This window comes from Prionailurus bengalensis, chromosome A3 (assembly GCF_016509475.1).
Source record: "Prionailurus bengalensis isolate Pbe53 chromosome A3, Fcat_Pben_1.1_paternal_pri, whole genome shotgun sequence".
In the NCBI taxonomy this organism is placed as follows: Eukaryota; Metazoa; Chordata; class Mammalia; order Carnivora; family Felidae; genus Prionailurus; species Prionailurus bengalensis.
In genome coordinates, this window is record NC_057354.1 from 122,597,653 (window position 1) to 122,622,052 (window position 24,400).

At 40.5% G+C, this 24,400-nt stretch overlaps 1 long non-coding RNA gene and 1 other non-coding gene across 2 annotated transcripts; one reads left to right on the top strand and one right to left on the bottom strand.

Moving 5' to 3' along the window:
• Positions 1 to 98: 98 nt before the first annotated feature.
• LOC122497406 lies at positions 99 to 23,949 on the bottom strand. Its single transcript, XR_006301101.1, has 3 exons — positions 23,131 to 23,949; positions 20,366 to 20,545; positions 99 to 254 (listed from the first exon to the last, which is right to left on the bottom strand). It is a non-coding gene; the product is annotated as an uncharacterized LOC122497406 (long non-coding RNA).
• Positions 9,315 to 9,419, top strand: LOC122467403. Its single transcript, XR_006292935.1, has one exon. It is a non-coding gene; the product is annotated as a U6 spliceosomal RNA (small nuclear RNA).
• Positions 23,950 to 24,400: the final 451 nt, after the last annotated feature.

Below are 24,400 nucleotides of genomic sequence, written 5' to 3' on the forward strand. Positions count from 1 at the left end.
ATTCCATTAATATTTGCAAAGAAGCTGTCATTTATACTTTCTGGTCCTCGTTTAACAGATGAGAAAAGCAAGTCTGGAAAAGGCTAAGTAACTTGCCAAAATCACAAGGCTGGTAGGTAGAGGAGATGTGATTCTAATGCAGGTCTTTATCCTCTCCTTTTGATTTCTTTTGATTTTGTTTTATTGAAGGGATTGGGTGGTGCCAGTGAAGGAAGATGCATCTTTCTTCAAGTTCTTTGTTGCTTCCGGAAAGTCTGTGTTGATTAAGGAAAAGAAGATGTTTAAGTTTTTGTTTCACAGGCATCCTTTGATATTCCTATTTCAGATCATTCTTTTAAAGGGACAGCTAGGACATGCATGCTAACTTCCTTCTATAATCACATTACTCAGAGATGGATACAGGCATCTGAACATGATTAGAGTCCTTTTTTTCTATATTGCTATCATGAAATATGGGTTCAAAGTACATTTCAGGTCCTGTTTGTTTTCATATTGACAAACCTCCTGTACCTTCCACTGATTACCTTTTTTAAAAATTAAGTAAGGGGTGCCTGGGTGGCTCAGTCGGTTGAGCACCCAGCTTCGGCTCAGGTCATGATCTCACGGTTTGTGAGTTCAGGCCCCGCGTCGGGCCCTGTGCTGACAGTTCAGAGCCTGGAGCCTGTTTCAGATTCTGTGTCTCCCTCTCTCTCTGTTCCTCCCCAGCTCTGTCTCTCTCTGTCTCTCTCTCTCTCAAAAATAAATAAACATTTAAAAAAATTTTTAAAAAATAAAAATTAAGTAAACTTTGTTGAGATGCGATTTACATAATGAAGATTTAACTATTATAAGTGTCCAATTCATTGAGCTTGGGTAAATATGGACACTCATGTAACCACAAGCACTATAAGGATAGATATTTCTATCATTCCAGAAAGTTCCTTTCTATCTTTTGTAGCTCATCCCTATGACCACATATTTGATATTTGGCCCAGGTAATCATTGATTTTTATGTGATTGTAGATTTGATTTCCATGTTGTAGAAGTTGCATAGGTGGAATCATATAGTACGTGCTCTGCACTTTTTTTCCTTCTTAGAATAATGTTTTTGAGATATATGCTTTTTAAAAAATTTGTTTTTAATGTTTATTTATTTTGAAGGAGAGAGAGAGAGACAGAGCATGAGCGGGGGAGGGGCAGGGAGAGACAGGGATACATGGAACCTGAAGCAGGCTCCAGGCTCTGAGCTGTCAGCATAGAGCCCAATGTGGGGCTCGAACTCATGAGCCATGATATCATGACCCGAGCCAAAGTAGGATGCTTAACCAACTGAGCCACCCAGATGCCCCCAGATGCCCCCAGATATATCCTTTTTGATGCATGTATCAGTAGTTAGTCCTTTTTATAAGAAGGTAGTATTTATTGTATAGATAAAACACAATTTGTTTATCTATTCACCTGTTGATGGATATTGGGGTGGATGCCAGTTTGGGGCTATTATGAATAAAGCTATAAGAACATTTTTGAATACATTTTTTTTTGTGAATATATGTTTTCATTTCTCTTGGGTAACTATCTAGGAGTAGAATTGCTGGTCAACATGGTAAAGCTATGCTGAACTTTTAGGAAACTAATCCATTATTTACCAAAGTGGTATACTCCTATATGAGAGTTCCAGTTACTCCACATTCTGACGAACACTAGGAATTGCCAGTATTTTGAAAATTCTGGCCATCCCATTGCATGCAATAGTTTTTATTTGCATTTCCTAAAGACTAATGGTTTGGGGCATATTGTAAGGTGCTTATATAACATTTTTTCTAATCTTTCTGTTTAACTATTTTGTCCATTTTAAAAATTGGATGTGTCTTCATAGGGTTGGGTTGTAAGATACAAATCATTTTTCAGATACATGTATTCAAATGTAATATCACAGACGGTCATCCTTTTATTTACTGCCTTTCAGGGAATCAATTTTTAAATTTTGATGAAGTCCAGTATAGCAGTGTTTTCTTTTTTTTTTTTTTAAATTTTTTTTCAACGTTTATTTATTTTTGGGACAGAGAGAGACAGAGCAGGAACGGGGGAGGGGCAGAGAGAGAGGGAGACACAGAATCGGAAACAGGCTCCAGGCTCCGAGCCATCAGCCCAGAGCCTGACACGGGGCTCGAACTCCCGGACCGCGAGATCGTGACCTGACTGAAGTCGGACACTTAACCGACTGCGCCACCCAGGCGTCCCAGCAGTGTTTTCTTTTATGACTTGTGTTTTTCTCTTCAATCTAAGAAATATTTGTCTATCTGAAGGCCACAAAGATTTTTCCTGTGCATTCTTCTAAACTTTTAGAGTTTTCACTTTTCACATTTAAGCCTATAATTATTTTAAGTTAATTTTTATGTATGGTATGAAGTAATGGTCAGGTTTTATTTTATATAGATACCCAGTTTTCCAGCACTTTTTGTTGAAAAGACTATCTTTTCCCATTGAAATATCTTGGCCTCTGAAAACCCATTGATCGTATGTGTACAGGTCTATGTTGAGACTCTGAATATGTTCCCATTGATCTATTTGCTTATATTTGTGTCTTACTAGGACTTTATAGATCTTGAAACCAATTTCTATAATTCTTCCATTTCTCTTCTTTTTTAAGTATTTTTTTAAGGTTTATTTATTTATTTTGAGAGAGAGCCTTATGTGGGGCTCTCAAGGATTGTGAGATCATGACCTGAACCAAAATTAAGAGTTGGATGCTTAACAGACTGAGCCACCCAGGTGCCCCCATTTTGTTCTCAGCAAAGTTTTATAGTATTAAATAAATAAAACTTGCATATGTTTTGTTAGATTTATTCCTAAGTATTCAATTTTGGATGCTATTCTAAATAGTATTATTTTCAATTCAATTTTTAATTTTTTTTCTTAGTATATAATTGATTTTTGTATCTTGTTTCCTGAAACTCAGTTCAACTCATTATTAGCTCTAAGGTTTTCTCTAATGGGTGCCTGGGTGGCTCTGTTGGGTGAGTCTCCAACTCTTGATTTTGGCTCAGATCATGATCCCACAATGGTGAGATTGAGCCTCACATTGCCCAGCACTGAACGTGGAGCCTGCTTAAGAGTCTCTGTCTCCTTCTTCCCCTCTCCCCCATTCATGTTCCTTCTTTCTCTCTCTCTCTCTTAAAATAAATAAATAAATAAATAAATAAATAAATAAATAAATAAATAAATTTTTCTCTAGATGTATTAGAATTTCTTCATATAAAATTTCTTTATCTTTGAATAAAAGCATTTTTATTCTTTCTCTTAATCTGTATGCCTTTTTTGCTATCCTTATTCAGCTGGCTTAGACCTTTGAGTACAGTGCTAAATCGTAGTAGTGAGAGAAAACATCCTTGCCTTCTTTTTGTCCCTAAGGGGAAATAGTTAAATATATTTGTTGTTACAATTAAACATTGTGTTAACTATAGATTTTTCATAGATACTCTTTACTAAGTTAAAGGAAGAGAATAGGTGTTAAATTTTGTCAAATGATTTTGTTATATCTATTGATAGGATCATATGTTTTTTTTCTCCACTATTTTTTTTAATATGGTAAACCATATTGATTGGTTTTGAAATTTTATGATAATTTTCTAATACTTGAATAGGTCCCACTTTGTCTTGGTATATTATTCTTCTTATACATTTCTATATTTGATATGCTAATATTTTGTTAAGGAATTTTGCCTCTATATTCATGACAGTCTTCAGTTTTTTTCTTTTTTAATTTTTCATTTAAAAATTTTTTGTTTATTTATTTTTGAAGGAGAGAGAGACAGAGCATGAGAGGGGGAGGAGCAGACAGAGAGGGAGACACAGAATCTGAAGCAGGATCCAGGCTCTGAGCTGTCAGCACAGAGCCTAATGCGGGGCTCAAGCCCACGAACTGGGAGATCATGACCTGAGCCAAAGTCAGATGCTCAACACACTGAGCCACCCAGGCACCCCAGTGTTCTTATACTATCTTTGTCTAGTTGTTTTGGTATCAGGATAATACCAGCCTCATAAAATAAATTGCAAAATATGTCAAGGAAGAAGTAAAATTTTCACTATTTGCAGATGATATGATACTGTATATAGAAAACCCTAGAGATTCCACCAAAAACCTGCTAGAATGGATAAATGAATTCAGTAAAGTTGCAGCATATAAAGTCAATATGTAGGAAATCTGTTGCACTTCTATTCACTAATAATGAAGCAGCAGAAAGAGAAATTGATAAAACAATCCCATTGATAATTTCACAAAAGAGAGAAAAATACTTAGGGATAAACTTAACCAAAGAGGTAAAAGACCTGTACTATGAAAACTATGATGAACTGATGAAAGAAATTGAAGATGACACAAAGAAATGGAAATATATTTCATGCTCATATTGTAAGAACAAATATTTTTTAATGTCTTACTACCCAAAGCAATCTACAGATTTAATGGAATCTCTATCAAAATAGCAACGGTATTTTTCACAGAACTAGACAAAAAAAAATCCTAAAATTTGTATGGAACCCAAAAGTCTCTGAATAGCTAAAGCAATCTTGAAAAAGAAAAACAAAACTAGAGTCACCACAATTCCAGACTTTAAGTTATATTACAAAGTTGTAGTGATCAAAACAGTACGGTACTGGCACAACAATAGATACATACATCAATAGGACAAAATAGGAAGCCCAGAAATAAACTCACAATTATATGGTCAATTAATCCTTAACAAAGGAGGAAAGACTATCTAATGGGGAAAAGACAGTGTCTTCAACAAATAATGTTGGGAAAACTGGACAGCTATATGCAAAAGAATGAAACTGAACTACTTTCTCACACCATATATAAAAATAAACTCAAAATGGATTAAGGATGTAAATGGGAGACCTGAAACCATAATGATCCTAGAAGAGATCATAGGCAGTAATTTTGGCATCAGTAATTGCAACATCTTTCTAGATATTTCTCCTGAGGCAAGGGAAACAAAAACAAAAAATAAACTATTTGGACTTCATCAAAATAAAATATCCTGGAGTACCTGGGTGGCTCAGTCAGTTAAGTGTCCAACTATTGATATCATCTCAGGTTGTGATCTTGTGGTTGTGAGATTAAGCCCCACATTGGGCTCTTTGCTGAATATGGGGCCTGCTTGGATTTCTCTTTCTGTTTCTCTCTCTCTCTCTCTGCCCCTCCCTGGCTCTCTGTCTCTCTCAAAAATAAATAAATTAAAGTTAAAAAATTCTTCAGCACAGGAAAGAAAACAACCAACAAAACTAAAAGACAGAATACTGAATGGGAGAAGATATTTGCAATGACATATCTGATAAATGGTTAGTATCCAAAATCTATAAAGAACTTATAGACTCAATACCACAAAAACAAATAATCTAATTAAAAAATGGGCAGAGGACATGAACAGACATTTCTCCAAAGAAGATGTACAGATGGCCAACAGACACACAAAAAGATGTTCAACATCACTCATCATCAGGGACATGCAAATCACAACTACAATAAGATATTATCTCACACCTGTCAAAATGACTAAAATGAAAAACTCAAGAAACAACAAATGTTGGTGAGGATGTGGAGAAAAAGGAACCCTTATGAACTGTTGGTGGGAATGCAAACTGGTGCGGCCCCTATGAAAGACAGTATGGAGATTCCTGAAAAAGTTGAAAATGGAAGTACTATATGATCCAATAACTTCACTACTGGGTATTTACCCAAAGAATATGAAACACTAATTCAAAAGGATATATGCACCCCTAAGCTTGTTGCAGCATTATTTATAATAGCCAAACTGTGGTAAAAGTCCAGATTTCCATCAATAGATAAATGGCTAAAGAAGTGGGATATATATACTTATACAAAAGAACTATTACTCAGCTATAAAAAAGAATGTGGTCTTTCCATTTGCAACAACATGGATGGATCTAGAGAGTATGATGCTAATAAGGGAAATAAGCCAACCAGAAAAAGACAAATACCAGATGATTTCATTCATATGTAGAATTTGAGAAAAAAAAAACAAAGGAAAAAAAAAACAAGCTCCTCCCCCCCCCCCAAAAAAAACCCCACAATAGACTATGAACTATAGAGAACAAACTGATGGTTACCAGAGGGAAGGTGGGTAGGGGGATTGGTGAAAGAGCAAAGGGGATTAAAAGTACACGTATCTTGATAAGTGCTGACTAATTAATGTATGGAACCTGCTGAATCACTATATTGTACACCTGAAATAGTATAACACTGTATGCAAACTACACTGGAATTAAAAATTAAAAAAAAAAAACAAGAAAACAAGAAAAATTGAAAACAAATGAGCTAGCAGTGAGGAAGAGCCAAATAACATGAAAAAGAATTGGAAAATATTCTTACATTTTTCTCTTTAGAGAAAGGGTCTTGGTGTAGGAATGGTATTATTTTTTTCTTAAATGTTTGATAGGCTTCACCAGTGAAGACACCATGCTTCAAGTTTTTGTTACTAAGAGGTTTTTAATTAAAAGTTCGGTTGTTCAGGGGCACCTGGGTGGCTAAGTTGGTGAAGCACTGGACTTCAGCTCAGGTCATGATCTCATGGTTCATGAGTTTGAGCCTCACATTGGGCTTTATGCTGACAGCTCTGAGCCTGGAGCCTGCTTCAGATTCTCTGTCTCCCTCTCTCTCTCTCTGCCCCTCCCCCATTCGTGCTCTGTCTCTCTCAAAAATAAACATTAAAAAAATTAAAAAAAAAATTTAAAGTTCAATTGTTTTAATAGACCTATTGCTATTCAGATTTCCCATTTTTTTTTCTGCTCTTTTGGTAAATTGTGTTTTTAAAAAAGTTTCTTATTTAAGTTGTTAAATTTATAGCCATATGGCTATTCTTAGTGTGTGTGTGTGTGTGTGTGTGTGTATTAGTTTTTAAATGTTTTATTTTTATTTTCGAGACAGAGAAAGACAGAGCATGAGCAGGGGAGAGGCAGAGAGAGAGGGAGACATAGAATCCAAAGCAGGCTCCAGGCTCCGAGCTGTCAGCACAGAGCCCGATGCGGAGCTCTAACTCACAAACTGTCAGATCATGACCTGAGCTGAAGTTGGACGCTTAACTGAATGAGCCACCCAGGCACCCCTAGTTTTTAAATATCTATAAAATACCCCAAATTCCAGCAGAATATAGTCTAAATCTATTTCTCACTCAAGTAAAATTTGCTAGAGGTCGTCTTAACCTTCAGGGGCTCCCAAGCATGTACTGAGTCAGTGATCTAGGCTATTAGATCTTGTGGTTCTGCAATCTTTAGGCATGGTTCCCATACTCAATGCTGAATGGAAATACAGTTAGAATATCTTGCAAGGTTTTCCCTTGCCTCAGTTTGGAAATGAAACATGTCATTTCCACTCATAACCTTTGGCCAGAAATAGTCACTTGGATTTGTTCAGGTGCAAGAGAGCTAGGAGATATGGTGTCTAGTGTGCCCAGTGAGGAGAGAATACAATACTGATGAGCACTAATGATGTCTACCGAAGCGTTCATCTGTCACCTGACATTATGCTTCTCTCCACCACTGAAGAGAGCACTTCAGGCCGTATTACATGCCTGTAATCCCTCCACCTGTTCAAGTGCTTTCATATCCATTATCTTAATGTGTCTCCAAATCACTGTGTGAGTTACGCAGGGCAGGCTCTTTTAACCATATTGCCTTGGGCGAATTATGGTGAGTCCAGACACACATCAAAGGAGAGAAACAAGAAAGAATTTTTCAGTTTTGTTGTGCTGATGATTCCCTGGGCAGAATACAGCATGCCATGCAGGACCAGTCAGGGGAAGCATGAAGGTCTGTCACCAAGGAGAGGGAGGGAAGGGAATGGTGGGCAAGCACCTTGTGATTTTTACAGGAAGGAAAGAGCAAGGAGAGGCAAGCAGATTTAGAATTGCCTAATTTAAAATCTTTCAACAGGATCTGGGTCATAAGGGCTATTAAAGGGTTGTCTGTTACCTGGCCCTGTTACTCACCCTGGAATCAGGTGAGTTATAAGGGCCAGGAGTATGAGTGCTTGATAAGGGAGGTGGTTGGGGTGTGGACTCAACTGACTTCTCAAGAAAAGGAACTGATGGGGCACCTGGGTGGCTAAGTCAGTTCAGCCTCCGACTCTTGATTTCAGCTCAGACCATGAGCTCATGGTTCCAGAGATCGAGCTCTGCCTCAGGCTCTGGGCTGATGGTGCAGAGCCTGCTAGGGATTCTCTCTTTCCCTCTGTTTCTCTACCCCTTCTTCCTTTGCTCTTCCTTTCTCTGTCCCTCTCTCTCAAATAAATAAACATTAAAAAAAAAATAAAAGAATGGGAACTGACTAGCCTCTAGCCTGGGCCTCAAAACTGGGTCAAGATAGCATTAAAAAAAAAAAGTATATTACCCAGGTAGTATTTATTGTCCCCACTTTGCATTTAAGGTACTGAGTCACTTTGAGGTTAGATCAATTACCTAAGATCATCTAATTATTACCTAGAAGGCCCTAGGCTTAGAACACAAAAACCCGATTCACTGATGGATGTGCTTTACAGTGCATTGCCGTACACATCAGGGAGGTTTAATAAATGCTTCTGCGAATCACATTACCCAATCAGAAGCCTGGGTTCCCCACTCTGCTGTCTCATTTAGGAGCATGGCCCTTCCTCTTCTCACAGAAGGTCATAATCTGTCAGTCCCAGAGGGGCCACTGGACCCAGTTCCTCTTGTGCATCAAGGGGAAGCACACAAGATAGTAGATACTGAAGCCAGGATGGCAGCCTTTCGGGGGGTGGCAATAGTTAGAGCTGGTGATTGAAGCTTTTCCAAAACTAGGTTAACCTAGGCCAAAGGTTAGCCTAACACTTCAATGTCATCCTTTTAAAGGGATGTATGCATAGAACCATCACTTTCAATGATGCTTTAGGTCTTTCAAACACTAAATGGCACTCCTCCCTTACCACCGATCTCCCAAGCAACGTTGTCCAAGGCAAGCCTGCTGACTGCTGAATTCAGCTTTTTGGGGAAAAGCTAACAACCAGGAATTGACATGCTGTGCTGTTTAGGCCATATGAATATTAAGACCTATTTGCAAACACTATAGAAAAGCTAAATTGAGTTAATTTCTATTTCTTGAGTTGAAACACTGAATTAAAAAACAATTTAAATGTCTTACTCTTTTAGGAAAAAAAAATCAATGCTTTAAAATTAATTTCATTTTTTAAACTTATTGTTAACTCAATAAAGCCTTTTGGGCTTTTTAAGCTAATTGTCTTTGAACTCATTTTAAATTCAAAAGTTTTTATAATTTTGATAATATTTTAAACACTATCTTCACTATATGGCAGTTCATGTTATAAACCTAGAAGGGTACAGAAAAAATTACCAAGGTCCTTGTGCAAGAACGACACAAATATCTTTGAAGCATTCTTACTGTTTTTGTGGAATAGTAGGAATTGTATTATTCTATTTTGTTTAATGGAATCATATGTGTGTGTCTATATGTATGTGTGTGTATATGCATATATATGTATATATGTATATATATGTATGTATATGTATATGTATATGTGTATGTATACATATGTATATATAGGTATGTATATATATGTGTGTGTGTGTGTATATATATATATATATATATATATATATAGTGAAAATTTATAAACCTGTAGATAAATATCCGAAAGACTGTACACTAGAATGTTATCACTCGGGGATCAACAATGTGGGTACTTTGCTACAATTTTTATACTTTTGTTTTAACTTGATTGTTTCCAACAAGTTTTTAAGACATTTTATAACTTATAAAACAAGTGATTTGAAACATCTATCAGGCCATGAATCAAACAATTTATTTGAATGTGGTCAGGTTTATTTTGCCCATGTGTGAACTTCAAATCGTTTTCAGATTCTTGCCAATGGCCACAATGGCCATAAAAGTTTGGCCACATATTATGAACATCTTCCATGCCATTAGTCTTCCACAACAGTGACATTTTGAATAGTTTCATAATATTTTACTTTCTAAGTGCATAAACACTTATTTCCAATTTTCCAGTTTTTAGTTTCAGTGGGTACAGTACAGAGGTCAGGCAAAGCCAGGAGTAACATACTCTCTTCTCAACCACCTTCCACCTCCTTCTCTACGTGGACACATTTGTAAAAGTTTAAAGCACGTTTTGCTGGACCGTTTACTATTTCCATGCAAATTCAGTCAGTACACGCTCCTTCCCTGTCGTGCATCTTCTTTTCAGTATTTCTATCTCTAATTCTCCCAGTGGTAACCTAGAAATGATTTACTAATTTCAAATATCATTTGTTGATTTGTTCGGTATATGGAATGTTTATATCATTTACACTAGTTCCTTCTCCATTTGATCTTCAATCATCATGCTTTAATTATAAGTGTACTGCTTTATTTTCTGTTCTTGAAATTATATGAAGATATCTGTATGTGGACCTATCTCCATGCAATTACATTTGTCTTTCTCCCTTAGGACTGGGGCTGAAAAGGGCTAGATTCTATATGTTTTGGATTTTGTAGAATCCGTATGGATTCAATACATTTTGCTTGGCATCTGCACATATGTACCAGAATTCAAGCTTATCCAGTGACCCAACTCTTCCTTCTAGAGCAGCCGTGGACCCCAGGCTCACAGATGGCAGACTGCATTCTGACTGATAGAAACCCACAGAGAAAGGAAAGGCAGGGAAAATGTGACCCTAGGGCTCTGGGTTCGTCTTCCTCCGCTGTCTTGAATTCATTTGGGTCTGACTTCTTTGTGCATATGGGCACAAGGCCCATTAAAGGCTTTAAGGCTATGACTAAAGAAAGTATTTATTTTCTTCTTGGGACATGCTCATGAGCAAGAAGGAGGACGAGGTCAGAAGATGTGTCACCAGACGCTCTTTGATATTCCCCCAAATTAATAACTGTCTTCAAAGGGGTGAGGTTACCAAGCAAAGAGCTGGGATTTTCTGGAAGTACTTTCTCAGAGAAGCATTATTTCAATGGCCCCATCTGTCAGCCTGGGATCACACACAGGCTTTGCAGACAGAGTGGAGTTTCCAATAATTCCTTCTACTTCCAGGCAGAAAGGCAGAGAGGATTTGAAGGACCAGCCACTGCTGTGACTGAGAAGGGGAGGTGCCCCTCACCTTGCTTTGCCTTTTAGAAATAATCCTCTTATCTGTGCACACTTTGCAAGCCTTCCTTAAATGAATCTTCCGGTGCCTACATGGGATTTGCACATCAGTCAGACCTCACTCACCCATTCTGCAGCCAATAGAGCAAGGCTAGGACCCCTTTCACTGCTTGTTTAGAGCTCCAGGGGTGCTCCCTGGAGCACCCCACTGTGCTTCCCCCACTGTGCTCCCGCTGCACTTGTTTCTGCATGGTCTCTAGTTTCCCACTGTTGGCTCTGTCTCTGTTTTTTTGGCAAAATCCTCTGAAACTTTTATGATTTTATTCCCTATCTTTTATAGTTGTTTTGCCAACTAATTTGCCTGCCTCTTTTTTTGTGGTTGCCGTGGAAGTCACTCATCTTTATCGAGTCTTTCTACAGCATTCCAGTTGGTATGCATAAAACAACGCTGTTTGTGTTTATCTTTCACTGGTTTATGTGACATTTAGTTACATTACATTATTACCAGACCATAGGCTGGCATAAATAGGTTGGGGTGCAATCGCAATTGACATGGCTGAGCATCCAGCTCCATTGGTGGAACTGACAGTGTTTGTGTATATCAGAAATTAGCCAACTAGCAGAGAGCCTTCAGTGCACGGTGCCCTCAGCCAGTGTGATTTACCCAAGACACGGAGAGGATTCATTAAGCGAGTAGTTGTTTGAGGGAGAGCAGTTCAGAGAGATTGCTCTTCCATGATTTCTATAATGGTTAGTCACCAGAACTGTCTCCACATCAAAAGGACACTGCTCTCTGGCTTGTATCCCTGGGACCTGAGTCTTGATTAGCATATGTGGCTAGAACCTCAGCAGACCCTTTTTGGATGTGGGTGGCTGGGAGGAGGTGGGGATCATTCAGACTACCCTGCAATTGTCTTCCCAATATCAGGTTCAATGCCAAGCTCACTAAAACTGTAAGCCCAGCATATCTCCAATTATACCTATTGTGTTAGGCAGCCTCCTTTCCCCAAAGATGTCCATATCCAAATCCTTAGAATCTGTGAACATACATTACATGGCAAAAAGAAATTAAGGTTGCAGATGGAATTAATGTTGCTAATCACCTTATCTTAAAATAGAGAATTATCCTGGTGGGCCCAAGATAATCAGAAGGGTCCTTAAAGGTGGGAGAGAGTGAGTCGGAAGGAAATGTGCCTGTGGAGAAGCTCACAGAAATTCAATATCAGAAGAACTCAGTGTGCCATTGCTGGCTCTGAGGTTGGACCATGCCACGAGTCAAGGACTATGAGCAACCTCTAGAAGCTAGAAAAGGCAAGATTCTCTCCCAGAGCCTTCATAAAGGAATGAGGCCCTGCCTACTTCTTTGTTCTAGCCTCCTGAGACATGCCTCAGACTTCTGAGATAATAGGATTGTGTTTTTTTAAGTTTGTCATAATTTGTTATAGCAGCAATAGTCATCTAATGCATCTACCCTCTTAATTCTGTGACATCTCCCTTTTCCTAATAAAGGAAATTACATTTAGAGGATTTCTTTAATGGAAGCTCTGAATTTTACAACCCCTTCCTACTCCCCAATGTATTTAAATGTAGTTTTAAATCTGCTGCTTGTGTCCAGAGAAATGTAAAGCAAAGAGCCAAAACTCTTTACAACAAAACATTTAAAATGCTTCAAATATCCAAGGAGAGCTTTTAAAGGGCAGCTCTGTCATGAATGGAGAAAGAGTAAGGAGACTGAAGTGCTCTGCAATGTATCATGCTTGATAAGCCAAAGTCCTGGGTGAGCAAGCGTCAGACCCACACTTAGAGATGGGAGGGCCTCTCGGGGCAGCCGGCATCCCCTGCCCCAGCCCTGCTTGGCTGGATGGGTCCCCAGAGTGACCTTGTAAACACCAATTGCTGCCAAGTTTGTCTTGGCCAGTGTTGTCTATCAGCACAGAACCTCTTACATTTAGACAGAGAGACCCCAGGGAGTTGCAAGGAGGAGAAATGCCGAAGGGAACACGCACTGTTAAGTCAATAGGGCTTTGTACAGATCACCAGAGGAAGCAGAGCAGGGAGCAAGATATCCGGAGACAGGTGTGAGGCCTGTTGCTACAGGAAGTTAGAGGTCTGCAAGGAGGCAGAACGTTCCCCAGTTCAGAGTCCAACATAGAGGTGCAAACCCCTTATAGGGTGGTGGTGGTGAGATCCTGAGAGAGTGCCCCGGTGCTCAGCCTTCTGGAGTGCAAAGGAGGGTCTTTCGCCATCAGCTCAGGTGCTGGGCCCCAGTGGAAAAAGAACAAAGTGAACAGAAGAGGAGGATGGTGGGGTTCTGCATGGGGGGGCCAGACTGTGAGGAAATACTCCTGCTCTTATGACCCTGGGTCAGCAAGAAGGAATAATGTGGGAGATTCTGTTACGGGACACCCCCTGAGTTAAAAAGCTTGGGCAAGCAGACTGTTGGCAAATTGCTGCTGCTCTTTTCTTCCAAACTCAGAAAATGCACCTGCTCTCATTACTAGAGATTCTCTGAGGTTTGTGAGCAGTGGGGTAACAGACATAAGCATTTCTGCAATATTAATAATCTAGAGAGGAAAGAGAGGGTTACCCAAGATGGGTGCATGGCTTGGGACAGGGCATATCACCCAAGACTTGATTCTCTTGTGTAAATGGCATCAAGGAGACTCCCCTGTATCCTCAGACTTAAGAATAGAGTGATGGAGGAGTATTGGGTAGGCTGATGGGCTAAATGGATGATGGGCAGTAAGGAGCACATTCATTGCAATGAGCCCTGGGTATTCTATGTAAGTGATGAATCACTAAATTCCACTCCCAAAACCATTATTACACTATATGTTAAATAACTTGGATTTGAAAAAAAAAGAGAATAAAGTGAGATATACATATTCTGTAAAGTTTGAAGCATTTTGCTTAAGTTATGATTAGTATTTTCATTGCTCTTAATAGATTGATTTAAATTTATATGATTTCATCAGAATCACCAAAGCCTTGTAACAATTTTTCTGTCAGAGTATTCTGTGGTGAAAGAATGAATTGATTCCTTTTTGGCCCTTCCTTAGTTATCTTTTATCTGTTCTCCTCCTCATGACCAAATACCATGTTTCTACTTTCTCACCTGCCATGCATTCATCTGTCCACATCACACTGACCTATATGTTCCCACTGGTTTACTGAAATTGCTTTGGACAAGGTCATTAATGATCTTCTAATTGTCAGATTCCATAATAATAGTAACAATAATAATGACGGTGATAGCTAATGCTTATCAAGGCTTAATTATGTCAGGCATGGCTCTAAGTGATTTGCATATATTAAGTAATTTAAATGTACACTATCTTGTGAAGGAGGTAATGTTATCAATCAGATTTTAATAAGAAAACTGTGGCAGAGAGGCATCCTTGGCGTAGGTCACAGGATTAGAAAGAGGCAGAACCAGGATGCAAACCCAGGCAATCCTACTCCAACACCACGCTTGTAACCTCTACATGATGCTACCTCTTCATTTGACTGCCCTCTGTGGCTTCCACTGACAATCCCTGGTTGAAGATGGGGCATTGAAAAGCAGTGGAGGGTGCCTGGGTGGCTCAGTTGGTTAAGCGTCTGACTCTTGATTTCAGCTCAGGTCGTGATCTCCTGTTTCATGAGATTGAGCCCTTGCATTGGGCTCCGCACTGACAATGTGGAGCCTGCTTGGAATTCTCTCCCTCTCTCTTTGCCCCTCCCCAGCTCATGCACATGCATGCATTCTCTCTCAAAATAAATAAACTTAAAAAAAAGAAGAAAGAAAAGCAGAGTGGGCAGGTATGCTAAGGCCATGCAGCTGGCAGTTAGATCTAGGGATGCCCCTGCTCTTGACATGGAGAAGTCTGTGGCACAGGCCAGGGTTGATAGCCTTTCTGAAAGTCCTTGGTCTGGGGCTGTGACTGGATCAATGCAGAAGGAATGGCTGAAGAGGCAGTCACAGGGAGGTAGGTGGTCCTAGCTAGACATTGGGACAAGTTACCAGCAGGGAGAAGGGGTCACTATTTCCAGATCTGGGGCATAAGAAGAGTCACAAAGTTGGTCTGTGGGGAACCACAGTGACTTTCAAAGCCTCTTTGTGGCACTTTGGAGGCTTTCAGATCTTTGGTTTCCCGGTGCATAAATGTCCCTGTCTTTTCATCAGGCTCTATGACTAATATGCCTTGGTGATCCACACATCTTCAGGTTCAAATGGCCAACTGGAGATTTTTTTAATTAATTTTTTTTTAAATTTTTTAAGAGAGAGAGAGAGAGGGAGAGAGAGGGATCACAAGTGGGGGAGGGGCACAGAGAGAGGGGGACAGAGGATCTGAAGCAGGCTCAGTGCTGACAGCAGCTAGGCTGATATAGGGCTTGAACTCAGGAACCATGAGACCATGAGCCTGAGCTGAAGTTGGAAGCTCAAACGAGTGAACCAACTGGGTGGCCCCCAACTGGGGATTCTAGTAAAGCAGACAGTACCCTCCTATACTCTTGTTAGCTTCCTCTCAGCCTCCTTAGGGTACAGTGAAGCTGGACAGAAAAGGCAGAGCCCATTGTAGTCTGCCCGTGGACATGCCTGCATCCTACAGAGATAGGAGAAAAAAGGAGTGAAGAAAAAGTCACATTCTGGAATGTTATGTTGAGAAAAAAAATACTCAGAAATGAAACAAAGCTCTAATCAACTTGAATACAAATGTGTTAGCTTGCCTGTTCTGGGATAAGTAATTTTTTCAGATGTGCATAAAGCAATTTAGCCACTCATAAATTTGACAAGTCAAGACATAGTCCCTTAAAAAGCAATGTTGAGCAATTCGCCTGTTATTTTACAGAAACCATTTAGTAATCATATAAAGTAAGTGAGAGTAGGCAGTATAAATATTCCTAGTGCTCCTAATCAATGAAGAGTATCCCAAAGAGAGGACTCTGAGTATCTTGGAACAACCTTGTGTTGAGTGTGCACGTATGTGTGCATGCAGATGTGAATCCAGGGATGAAAGAGAGCAACTTTGTTTTTGTAAAGACCTTTTATTTTATCGACAGAATGAAAATAATTTGACCATGGCGATCTTAACTCTCCATGGCAGAGAAAGTCTTGATTGGTCTTTGTCTCCAGAATAGAACACCTTGGGTCTCTGGAAATGTTATAGCAACTTAAATAATTTATTCAAATGGTCACCAACCAGGACAGTGCCTATTTTGGGAGACCAATGTCTTCAATGAATTTCCCACCTCCCCCAGAAACCCATACCCCTGTTGGAAATATCAGTGAGATGCTCTGCTAGTCCTGTAGAAGCCCTCCAATCTCTGTTCCCTGGGCAGAGTCTCTAATTACCGACCATTATCTTTTCTTACTCTCTTCCTCTTAATAATACAACATTGCCCCCACCCTGAGTTTTAGCTGGGAACATGGCCCACATCCACCCAGTTAGAGGCTGATTACTCAGCCTCCCTACAGTCTAGCTGTGGCATGTAATTAAATTTTGGCCAAGAAAGTGATAATGGAAGTGATGTATGCAAACTTCCAGACTGAGTATAATGAAGCTGTGTGTCTTTCACTCTTTCTTTTCCTCTCCCCTCTGGCTGGGAAATGGCAATTGAAGCTGCTCCTTTGGACAGAGACGGAGGCTTCAAATTGAGGATGGCAGAGCTGCCCAACCTTTCTGGACTGTTTGATGAGAGAGAAGTGAAGTTCTATTTTATTTAAGCCTCTGGATTTGGGGTCTCTTCATTAAAGCAATTTTACCTGTAACCTAAGTAAGACATGACCTAAGAGATCAATAAGTCGGGCCCATTTGTGTCCTGAAGTACTGTGGTTGATATCTTCCCTGAAGCCTCAGTGACCAAAGAGAGCTACTGTGTAAGTGTGTGAGGGCAGAGCTCAGGACATTGTGGTTTGTTTAAACCATTACTGCCTGGGGAGCTAAGGAATGGAATTCATCGCAGTAGCCTGGAAGAACGCCACCTCGAGATTTACAAACATGTGTTTTATTGTTGCTGATTGTGTAACTTTTTATTTTGATATAATTTCAAGCGTATACAAAACTTACATAAAAGTTGCAAGAAGAGTACAGGAACATTTTCAAATTTTCCAACTGTTTATACTATATCCATTTACTTTATCATTCTCCTTTGTGTGTGTGTGTGTGTGTGTGTGTGTGTATGTGTGTGTATCAATACAGTCTCTTTAAAACATTACTTGCAAGGAAGGAGACTGTCTTTCATGATCTTTCACATTTTGAAAAACAGACCAATTATTTGTAGAATGTTCCTCAATCATCATTAGATGTAGTTTGTTTATTTTGTGCAGGAATGTCATAGAAGTGATGTTATGCCTTCTCAGCGCCTCCTCTCAGGAGTCAAGTGATGCTCATTTGTCACTTTGATCACTGGGTTAGGGTGGTGTCCACCAGATTTTTCCATTGTAAAATTCCTCTTTTTGCCTATTAGTAAATGATGTGTGTTTGGCTACTTTGAAACCATGTAAATATCTTGGGGCGCCTGGGTGGCTTGGTCGGTTAAGCGTCCGACTTCGGCTCAGGTCATGATCTCACGGTCCGTGAGTTCGGGCCCCGTGTTGGGCTCTGTGCTGGCAGCTCAGGGCCTGGAACCTGTTTCAGATTCTGTGTCTCCCTCTCTCTCTGCTCCTCCCTTGTTCATGTTCTGTCTCTCTCTGTCTCAAAAATAAATAAACGTTAAAAAAATTTAAAAAAGAAACCATGTAAATATCTTGTTACTCATCATATATTCACTACCAGTTTTAATATCTTTTAATGATTTTATACACTAGGAATTTTAACATGGATTTACTTGGAGAAAGTATGTCACCTCAGAGAGGGTTTAGGACTACCTAACTTGGAAGAAGAAGGAGGTCTGGAGTCTAAATTCAACCGATCAACCCCAGGCTTCAGTTTCCTCTTGGGCAAAACAGATAGGTTGAGGGATGGTGGTCTTGGGTGAAATGGCTGCTCTCTAGCTTTCTTAAAAAAATTTTTTTAATGTTTATTTTTGAAAGGGAGAGAGAGCGAGAGAGAGAGCATGAGCAGGGGAGGGGCAGAGAGAGAGAGACACACACACAGAAGCCAAAGCAGGCTCCAGGCTCTGAGCTGTCGGCACAGAGCCGGGCATGGGGCTCAAACTGTGAGGTTATGACCTGAGCCGAAGTTGGACACTTAAGGGACTGAACCACCCAGGTGCCCCTCTAGCTTTCTAAATCTAAGGATCTGGAGTTTGTAGGGACAGGCATCCTGACATCCTGGGAAGGTTAGTTCTTTGAGGTGCAAAACTCTCACATGCTCGCTCGGTAGTACCTTCAGCATCCCTGGCTGTTAATCACTAAAGTCTCAGAAGTTTTCTACACTGGAGAGGTTTTAAAATATGGCTGTTCATTCTTTGACACTTCTCCCATCAGGAGGTGGGGTCTACATATGTCCCCTTGAAGCTGGGTGTGCCTGCGCCTTTTTGTGCCAATACAGTTCAGCCACAGTGACATCATGTGACCTCTGAAGTTTGGTCCTAAAAGGCAAGGTAGTTTCCCCTTTGTTTTCAGGAAGTCTTAATCTTGGAGGGCTGGGACATCATATGAGAGATTGGCTACTGGGACTGCCATGCTGTGAGGAAGCCCAGTCCCTAGGGAGAGACCATGTATCCATAGAGTTGCTTTGGCTGACAGCCCCAGCCAAGTCCAGCTTTTGAGTCATGCTGGCTCAGGTACGAAACCTATGAGTGAAAACATCTCCATGATTCTGGTCTTCAGTTATTTGAGAACTTCTTAGCTATTTGAATCTTTCTAGCTAGAATCTCAAGTGTTGTGGAGCAGAGACAACCATATACTATCTGAATTCCTGATTCCTCAAAATCTATGAGCATAACAACATGGTGGTTTTTTTTCTTTTTATGTCATTTTAATTAGGAGGACTTTGCTATGCAGCAACAGATAACTGGAACATCCACCCCCTTCCCAGTTCCCCTGAGGGGCCTGTGTGACCTCAGGTGGGAGCCACTGTGGATTCCAACCTAATGCTTCTCTTTTTACTACTTGTCAACAAAATATATTTTAAATCAAAATATTACAATATGCTGAATGTGGTATGTCTCTCCTGTATCCTCTGGGGAAATGAGACCATGACTTTTGTGGGTTTTTTTGGTAATGTCAGCAGCCTTTGAACTTTAGCCTCATTTACTCTCTGGAGCCTACCAAGACCCCATGGCATGTTTATGGGACACGGACAACTTCCAAACAATAAGTACTTTATAACAAGAAATGTCACTTATACTCTACTTTTTCAGCTGTGCTCCTGAAGAGGTGGTGATGAAATGGAAGCTATAGAGGGAATTGTATTTCTCTAGAGATGTGGTTTATACATTTGGAGGTGTATTCTGGAGTCTCCTGTCTCCTTATCCTAACATTGAAGACTGGCTAAGTGGGGAGAGTGAGAGCTTGTGACTTGACTTGACAAATACACTGTGGTCATTTTCTCTTGATATTTAATAGCTGCCAAACTGGAGGGAGACAGAATCCTAAACATTCATTCATTCATTCATTCAACAAACCAGGAATTGTGCTAGGTTTTGGTGGTGGAGCATTGAAGAAGGCAGGCACAGTTTCTGCCCTCATGAAGCTTATAATCAACCTATCAGAAAAGACAATGAATGAGAAATTTATAAGTTTGGTGAATATGATACGTTGTGCTTCTCAGACTGTCTATGGCAAAGGGCCTGTTCATTTTTCCTACTTACCTACCTACGTACCTATTGTCTGTATATAGCATTTTTGACTTCCAGTCAGTCATGAATAGGTGTATCCTAGTACAGGTGACCAATGTGATTTGACATCCAAGTTGGACAACTTCCAGATTAATCTGCACACTGTTCAAAATAGATGAGCCTGTAGATTCCTTCCTTGGAAGTTTTGACAACGCCAAATTGCTACACAGGTATTGACATGTTTACTTCTAATGTCTGTATTGATCTCCTTGCAGATCATTGACAGGACGCTTACACACTGGCCCTGGTGCACAGACCACACCTCGAGTTGCACAACTATAGATAGGGAGCAGTGTAGGCGGGTGTCGTGCTGTCACTTGCCCTTATTCACACATTTCTCAACGAAACTTAGAAAACTGGAGGGAGTTTTCTCACAATGCACAGACTGACTTATGTTCCAAATTCTTATGCCTTCATTTTAGACTGATCGTAGGAGAACTGATGAGCAGAATCTGGGAGTCACCACCTTACCTTTGAGAATCTACTAATTCCTGCAAGGACATGCAGGTTCCTTCCCCATTGTTTCTCAGGTCATTCCGTTCAGGGCCTGGTGGGGAGGATGCAGAAGACAGAGTTGACTTGTGGTACTCCAGGTTCTCACATACCCAGTGTTGATATCATGGTTCTCCAAGGCACAGTGTTCTTGGGAGGCTGTAATGAAGAAGTGATTCTTTTTTTTTTTAATGTTTATTTATTTTTGACACAGAGAGAGACAGAGCATGAATGGGGGAGGGTCAGAGAGAGAGGGAGGCACAGAATCCGAAGCAGGCTCCAGGCTCTGAGCTGTCAGCACAGAGCCTGACGCAGGGCTCAAACTCACAGACCCAGAGATCATGACCTGAGCTGAAGTCGGATGCTCAGCTGACTGAGCCACCCAGGCACCCCTGAAGTGATTCTTGAAATAGCTTTGGAGTCACTCCTTTTATGATATCCTTAGTGACATCATTTGCATTTTACAGGTAAAGAAATAGTAACATACTAATTAAGGAACTCTCTTGGGTGAACAGATAAGAAAAGGGACTCTCAGATTCTGAATAGATTTTTTTTTTATTTTTTGGTCAGGATTTTAAAAACTAGAAAAAAAAAACACTTAAAAAGATTTGAGGAGGGTGGATTTTTATGGTCTAGAGTTTCTTAATGCTTCTAACTATATATTTGAAATACTATAAACATTTTTTTATAAATAATTTCCTTTTGATCGTGTGCCTGGGTAGCTCATTTGGCTAAGCATCTGACTCTTGATTTCAGCTCAGGTCATGATCTTGTAGTTTGTGAGTCTGAGCCCTGCATAGGTCTCTGTGCTGATGGTGTGCAGCCTGCTTGGGATTCTCCCTCTCTCTCCCTCTCTGCTCCTCCCCCAAAAATAAATAAATAAACTTAAAACACTTAATAAAAAAATTATTTCCTTTGGAAATCAACCCAAAATGTAATGGATTATGCAACAGAAGGCATAATATTGCCCTCAAACCCTAGTTTACTTTGTGCAAAATGAGGAAAAAAGTGTGCGTCATCCTAGATTCTCTCCACCAGCCTGACATGAGAGGACTGGCCTTGGGAGCATTCAGGGGCAAGGTCTCTGGGGAAGATCATGTGGCCCCTCTACTTCTCATGTATAACTTGGCCACTGAGCAGAATTTTGCTCAATCAAAATGCAGGGAAATCAGCTAATCATTGACATCGTGCCAGCTGTGGAGTATATTCACTAAGGAATTCGAGCTGGCAAATAAAGTCCTGCTGCTTATGTCCAGATTTATTTGTCTGAAAAGAATCATTCACACCCCCCCAAAAAAAATCCAAAGAGCAAACAACAACAGCAACATCCAAACAGAACAAGAAATATAAAAGCCACCCAATAGTCATTTCTCCTGCTTTTCCTTCAAAAACACCAGTGTTTATTTAATAGGTCCACAGCCGTAGGATGGAAACAAACAGATCAATCACTAGGGTGTTCCATTGTGCCCATCATCCTGATGTCTGTTGATGGGATTTATCTGAGTTTGAAAGTCATCACAGGGGCACAGGTGCAGCTGATGTGGCATGACATTGGTGCTATATAAAGGACTGTGAGTGACAGCATGAAGGTAAAGGAAATTATGCCTGAGCGCTCCAGGCAGCCAGCCCACCTCCCAGCCCTCCTGCCACCCTCTGCCTTACCAGAGTCACCTCTTGGACACGGCAACCATGTCTCATCATTGACTTCAATAGCAGTTGGCACTCTGCTTGCCTCCTGCTCTGCCTGTGGCTAAGGCTGAGATGAATGTCTAATAGGCCAATCTTTCTCTGCTGGGATGAGCTCATTTTTATGTTGCTCCCTAGCATAGGGCTGTGCTTATTTCTCAGACAGGATATAAGTTTCCAGGGAAAGAGTCTGCTCATATCCAGAAGACCAAGACTGAGGCTTGAGATTTATGAGCTAAACAAAACTCTCAGTGGAAAGTTAAGGACACTAAAGGAAGAGTGTTTCTTCAGCATTTTAAACCCTGGTTTATGAATGGAGGAGAATAACTATCTACCACTAGGACCCACATCAAAGTATATACTTTATATAGCTTAAATAAATGAAATGCCACAAAAACCTTGAGCTTGTCCAAGTATGCTGGTGGGCTGGTTGGTTGAGTTGAAAGCTACTCCCTGGGGATTTGACTGGGGTCATTGTGAAGAATGGGCACAGTCAGTATGTTTTGGTGATAAGAAAATAGTCGCCATCTTCCCAGGGTCTCAGAATAAAACCTATGGTAGGAGAATCCTAGAATCCTAAATTTATTGCAACTCAGATTTGATCTGGATCAGTATCATTTTTCTCATCTATAAAATGCGCTGGCTTTGATGTATGTAAAAGCTCACTAGGTGAGTTACTAGGTTTCATGCAACCTGGTATAAGGTGGGTTGTGTGTACACAGGCAGTTGGGGTGGGGGTATGAATGGGGTTAGGTGCCCTGAGAGGGGAACTAGAAACTTAAGCTCTTGTAAAGCTTGCCCAGCACCTGCCTTCAGGAAGACTTTCCTCAGGGATCAAAACTCTGATAGTTTTAAAAGTAGCATATGCTTGCCTTCATTTAGTTACTCATTCAGTAATTGATTCTTGCCTTATTTAACTCAGTAATTCAACAGATATTTATATGTGTAAACAGTTTACCAACACTTCTCACTAGGATATGTATGGGGCCCCAGCTTAAGTTCTTTTGGAAGGTTTACCTATCCTGTTCATTCATTTATTCGTTTAATAACATCCTTACCCTCTGGAGCTTGCATTGTCATATACAGCTCTTTAGAAGAACTAAAATTCTTTGCCCAAGATCTCTGGTATGGAGCTGGGATGATTCATGGCTGCTTAGGAGACACCTAAGCTGGATGCTTTTCAAGAGTCAGGCACAAGGTTTGCCTCACAGGGTCCTCCAGAAGGGTGGGTGTCTGCTCTGGAGGAGATGTGCTCGGAAGAAGGGCAGTGAGTCATGACTTTAAAACTTCTCTGTAGATGTTTTGCAGGTCACACATGTGAAGGCATTAAGCAGGAGGAGCAGAGTCATTGTCTTTGAGTTAGTTTTGCCATTGTTAATTACCTACCCTTATGTTGTCCCCTTCATGTTATCAACCCTGGCTGGCTTCCCTGTTGTTTTCCTGTTATTCTTTGAGCTTCAGCTCACGTATGCCTCTTCCAGGAAACTCCCTGATTATAGCAGATTGATTATATATGGCTCCTCGGAGCATCACCATCCCTTAGTATATGTCTGCATATTTCATGGAGACTTCATAGCTCATAGAGGACATATTGTCTCTCTCTGTCTAGACTCTGGTCACCTTGGAGAGCAAACGTTAAGTGCTGTCCCTCTTGTTCTATTCTTGAATAGTGGACACATTGTTCCATGGGCACTGCTGACATGATGATACTTCAGTGGGCAGGTAGGTAGTTGGATCACACTCTGAGGTTACTTCGGGGGGGCTTTCTGTACAGGTAAGAACTTAACCCTGTAGCAGCAAGGCCCATCTTCAGCTGTTTCCATTCTATACATTTCTTGTTAGTGGTGCCCTGAGGGCTCCTGCTGTGTCTCCTCAGATTTTCCTGTTGGAACTTTGCATATGTCAGTTTGCCTGCAGACACTGCTCTGCTATGATGTCACAATTGCAACTTGATGAGAGCAATTTTCCTAAATGAAACAATCCTGGTGATTAGCTCTAGCTCCCTTCTGCCAGCCAGTACAGCTGGAATGGGCTGCAGCGTCTACATACACACAGATGCATGCACACACACAGCCTGGGGGGCCGGTTTCCTGGGTGCTCTAGGACCCACCAGAGCTCCTTCTGTAAGCCCCCCCTCCCTTCCCGAGGTAACAGCAGTGTCCCAGATACATGCATAACAGGTTTCCAATTTATTTCTTTTCAACAGCCTGTGGCAAACATTTCTTCCCCCTTTTCTCCTTTTATTGCTTGCCTTTACTTTATCTGCTAAATCCCTGCTTGTGGGTCTCCAGCTGCCTTTATAGCACCTGGCCTTGTTAATATCTCTGT